Here is a 5491-nt window from a genome sequence, read left to right on the forward strand (position 1 = left end):
GGTTGAAAAAGACAGTCTTTCTTAGATGATGAAGTGTGAAAATGAAGATAAAAAAATATTACTGTTTCTTTGTCATACTGCCTACTTTTCTTTGGAAGTAAGTACAGCCTGCCTCAGCGCCCTTTGACCTTGCAAAATATTTGTATCTCTTTAGCGAAAATCTTTAATGTATCTTGCCAAGCTTTTTTCTCTAATGTACACAATGGAGTTCTATGATGGGTTGAGCTTTCTCTCTCAAAGTGCAGCTGCATCGTCAAGAAAACTCAACAGTTAATTCTTCAAGTCCTCTTTTTCGCATGGGTATTGCATCACTGTTAATTACTGTTGGGGTACTGTGACTCATTTATATCAGTCAACTTTATCTTTTGCTGCCAAAAGACAGCATCTCTCTGGAGAAACTCATAACAAGTGTGGCAAACATCAAATATTTGGAGCGAATGGTGTACATAAAACTGCACAGAATTAAAAAATAAAGCAACTCCTCCTGCTTTCTTGAGAGAAGAGTTCAGTCGCAATAACAAGGTCCTCTGATTTACCCAGCAGTCTTCTGCAACTACAAAACAGTCTGTTTTTCAGTCTGCACCCAAAATAGAGACCTGCCACGAGTGTTTGTACTAAGAGCCAAAAAAAGGACAATCAGCCTCCATTTGTGCCTGCATTAGTCAAACATAAATAAAACTATCTTCTGTGAAATACAACCAAAACTCCACTGCAGCACAGGCCAGGCTTCCAGTGACCTGTAAATAACTACAGCCGTGGTTTTGCTGCTTAGTGAATTGCATGCCAAATAATAATGGTGGATGGCTACAAAAAATGAAGCTTGGGTTGATGAGTGACAGAGCACGTCCTTTAGGTTTTGCTGTCACCACTTTTTCAGTGAAAGTACTTATTGCTACTCTGTTGTTTGGTGATCATTACACCCCCCAACCTGCTGACTACAGTGAAGACAATGGTAAATGTTTACAAGATTTTTAAAAATTTTTATTCCTAGTTATTTTACAGTCTTTGTCATGAGCAGCATTTTATGTCTATCCCTTTCATTTCCCTGTTTCCAAGATTCTATCAGCAAGGTAAGCCACCTTTACTGAAGTGCTTTACTACGTGAATTTCTCAGAAGCAGCCCCCAGACGCTGGTTCTTGCAGCATGCAATTCCTCATTTTGCGGCGAGCAGAAACTGTGCAGCAGGCTGAGTTTCTGTAAGCTTGACCTCCATATGAAAGATGAGGGGGCTGCACTCTGTTATATCTTACAAGTATCCTTAGCTCTCTGGAAAATTTTCAATCCCACGATTAATTGAGCAAATCTCTTATGCCTCTGCCCTCTGTTCTTAAACTGAAAATAGTGACTGATGTTATTTTGGCCGATGGTTAATGTCTTACTGTGATTGGCATGCTATTCCTGTCCTGTAGCTTCCCTAGCGCCCCGGACCGGAGAATGTTAATTATATAGGTAACACTTTGACTTTTTCTTGTCACTTCATCATGTACAAGATGCTTTGGGTAGGAAAGGGTATGTGATCTCCTTTCTCTCTGATGGTGTGAGCTGAGATTCAAGGGTTCACTTGCACCGATTTTTTTCAAGGTAGGTGAATCCAGCAATGTGTCCCTTCTACTTTAGGAAAACATGAGAGCTAACATGCCTAAATTGTAACCACATGATCATACTTTTGGTGTATGCCATAGTCTTTAAGGGTGCAGACTGTACTAACCATACTGAGGAACAAAGACTTACCTTGCTGCAATTAGGTAACCGACTTGAAGGCAGTCCATCCCTCAGACAGGTGCTGATTACTGTAAGGGAAGGGGGGCCTGGCCAAGAAGGAGCTCTTTGCTTCTCTTTCTGTGGTGGGTTAGGTGAGTTCTTCATTTTAGAAGCCACTCCAACCAGGCCTATCTGTTTCAGGATGTCAGTAGGATTCATTTCACTGCTCCACAGACCAACCTTACAGCAACTGGGAACAGTTCCTGACAATGCAGGTGGGTGCCTTAAACCAGTGTTTTTTCCTCCTTCCCTTTCCCCAAACAGGCACTGAGAAAACCCTATCATGTGCCGTCCTTTCCTGTCGTCAATGTGACCTGACAGCAAACCCAATATGGTAAGCAAGCTGCTCCCAGTAGCCTGTCCAAAAGCCTGACATGGGGCTCTGGAGTGGACCGGGGGGCTCTGCAGCCCCACACCTCAGAGCTGCCTGGACCTGGCCTGAGGTGGGTGTGCAAGGGCAACCAGCAGGCAGAGGTATGATGCCAGAGGGCGTGCAAAAGTTCTGCTGCTCAGTCCTGCTTGGGCCCTGTTTGTACCTTCCCTCTGGGGCAGGTACGGGCAGGGAGAACCACTCAGCTTTTCAGCTGGGGAACTCTTCCTCACTTGGGGAAAATCCTCCTCCCCTCCCCCTTCCCTCCAATTAACAAAAAAGTAATTAAAGGCAGTGCATGCAGCTCAGAATGGCACTAATGGACAAGAAAGCCCAGCTGCAATATTTGGGAAGATCCAATAAAAGATTCATTAGGATTCTTTTAGTTATTGGAAGTCCTGATGTCACAAAGGAGCCTAATGAAACAGAAGACCTGGTCACAAGAGTGATGAGTTAAAAAAAGTCCAAACCCAAATCCCAACCCCACTGACACCATACTAAAAATTAGACAATTAAGAGTAAAACCAGGAATGTAGCCAGAACTATTCCACCTCAAATAATAAACACAAGGATAAGTTGCCAAGTGAGGTCAAAGAAGCAAATGGTAAAGTGAGTTTAAGAGACAGCTAGACACTTTTATGGGGAGAGAGGGGATTGAAGGATACAGTGACAAAACCGGGGGTAGAGCTGAGATAAACCCGGAGGACAGGCACGGTGGGCCAATAGCCTCCGAGAGGGCTCTGAGCCCCCGTCACACTGTAGAGGAGCAGAGCAGCTCTTGGCATTCCGGGGGGGACTTACCAGGGCTGTCGGCAGCTGAAGGGTGAAGGGAAACTGCCAGAGCGGCTTGAAAGGAAGATGAGCCTGGCGGGCAGAGATGGGTGTGCTCTAAGATGTGCTGGTCGTAAGCGCTGCTCTTGGTTTCACTAGTGAGATACCCTGGCAGACTTGCTAAAAAAGCAGGTCTCTGAGGAACTTCTACCCGTGCAGCTTGTCTCCTTGTAAGTGACCAATGCAAAGCACAGAAAGAGGCACCAAAAGAAAAACAGAAAGGAAAAACCTTTTGTTTTTTTCATTTTCATGAAAGACTACTTGCAATATAGGAAAGAACAGGGTTGGCTAGACTACAATTTGAACGAGGCAAAGACAAAATATACAAAGGTTATGTTCCTCTCTGCTTGTATGAAGCTTTGCATTCTTTCACGTCGTCAGCAGAGCCTGTGTCGATTCCCATAAAAAAAGCTGGCAGAACTTCTGTGGCTTCAAATAGCAGCATGATGAAGCAGCCTAGTTTTAAGTACTTGATTTGGCCATCTCTGAGCTGACGAGCAGATGTGGTTCCACTAGCACAGTAGGGTTCTTAAATGATGGTGGTGAGGGAACTAAGACCAGCATGACCTCTGGAAGTAAGGCGGGGCATCAAATAACTAAAGTGCCATTTTCTGTGTAGGTTGCAATCCAAACACAAATGCCAGCTTCTGCTGCTAAAGAAGTTACCTTTGAGACCTCAGAGGATGGTCTGAAAGGTGATATTCTCCTAGAAAACACATATAACATGGACAAATCTTGTACTAGGTGCTGAAGGAACACAGAGTAGCAGGAAGGCTCTGCCCTGAAGAGGTTGCAAGCCACAGATGAGGCTTTAAAAGACAAGTGTTTAAAGGCACTGAAAATCTTGAATGAGGAAGTATAGTCCCAGACGGCTTTTCTGTTCCTGATAACTGAATGCTTATCCCATAGGTATAAATATAATTTAATAGCATCACTGGTTTTTATTTGAAACAGGCTAGTTATGTCCTGATGAACTCTTGCAGAGCCAAAATCTTTATCTGCCAAAATAGGCTGAGCAGTAATGGAAAGACCTGGCTGATCATCCTGGCTTGAACGACTAGATAAATCTAATATAAAACTAGTTGCCCTTCCCCAGCATCAGAAAAGCCCTTTTGGTGCAAGGGGATTATAAAAACACACAGGGCACTGAGACACTTTAGTATGGAGGTGCAGGGGAGAAATACAACTGTATTTATTCTCAGGCTGTTTCTTTTTATGGCTCATTCTCATCTGAGTCATGCCCCAGAACTCCCATTCATTTGAATGAAATGTTGAAAAACATAGCTACAAAAAAAAAGTAACCTCACTGCTCGGAAAAAATCCTGCCCCAGGGTTTCTTGGGGAATGGCGTGTCCTCGTGCACATGCGCTACTCGTGCAATAATCACGTCTGCTTAATGTTTCCTCCCAGGAAGGTCTCTGACATTTTTAACCATATCGCTGAGGTTTTTAGGTTAAGTTATCGGTCTAGCTGCACAGTAAAGGTACATTGTAAAGGCAAATAAAGAGGTTTTTATCTACTGTATGGCAGGCACTGCAGCCCAACAAAGGCCCGTATTTAGAGCAGGAGAGCTTGTTCACCACTAGACGGCTCAGCCCAGAGGGTTTGCGTGCTTTTAGGACAGCTGCGTTTCTGGGAATGCACCGCAGCCAAGCCACCCGCTGCAGCTGGAGGAATTTCCTAACTTGCAACAGAAAGTTACAGGATTTAATAAGCAGCAGTCAGAGCTGAAGACTATCATGTAATACAACTCAAGATGTAGTTCAGCAGCCCGAGTACGGTGCTGTGTGGTTACTGTAATTACAGCATTATCCAAGTGGATCTGGGTAGCTATTGAGAATTACAGACTTTTTAAAATCTGTTTGCCTGGGGCCTTCTTCAACGGCCAAGCTCCTACTGGCGTTGAGGCTGCCTAGGATGGTGCTTCATGCTCTGAAGGGAGGTGTGCTGTAAATCACTCACCGTGCATTACCTCAGAAGTGTGCAGATGCACGTTTCTGTTATTAGAAGAAAGAATTAATAGAGAATCGAAGAAAGGAAAGGTCACATGGCAGCAGGATTTTAATTGCCTGCAATGGATATTGCCCACCATGGTGAAAGTCCACTGGACCATCTGAAATATAAATTTCAAATTAGTTTTTGCACTGTTGCAGAATGAATGCAACCCTCTAGTGACTGAGCTGCTTCCTCACCCTGCCCCGAGCTGCAGGGCTTCAGCAAGGTTGCTACGAGCGTCCTCTTTGCGAAGCCACCCTGGGGAGGACGAGCTGCAGTTTGCAATACGGAAGGTCATCACCCAGGACAAACCACCTAACAACAGCCTAATATTTCTAAGCTGTATAAATTCCTGGTGTCTGCTGCAGGCAGAATCCAAACACTTGTGTCAATTCTGTACCATGCCCCAGACTGCCAAAAAACATTAATATAAGCATATTTATCTGGGCTGCAGTGTGTTACAAGAATTCATTAGGACAATATGTGATATGGTGCTGAAACAGAAGGCTGGGTTTCTCTGGCCAGAGATGAGG

This window comes from Egretta garzetta, unplaced genomic scaffold (genome assembly GCF_000687185.1).
Source record: "Egretta garzetta isolate BGI_Z169 unplaced genomic scaffold, ASM68718v1 scaffold509, whole genome shotgun sequence".
NCBI lineage: Eukaryota > Metazoa > Chordata > Aves > Pelecaniformes > Ardeidae > Egretta > Egretta garzetta.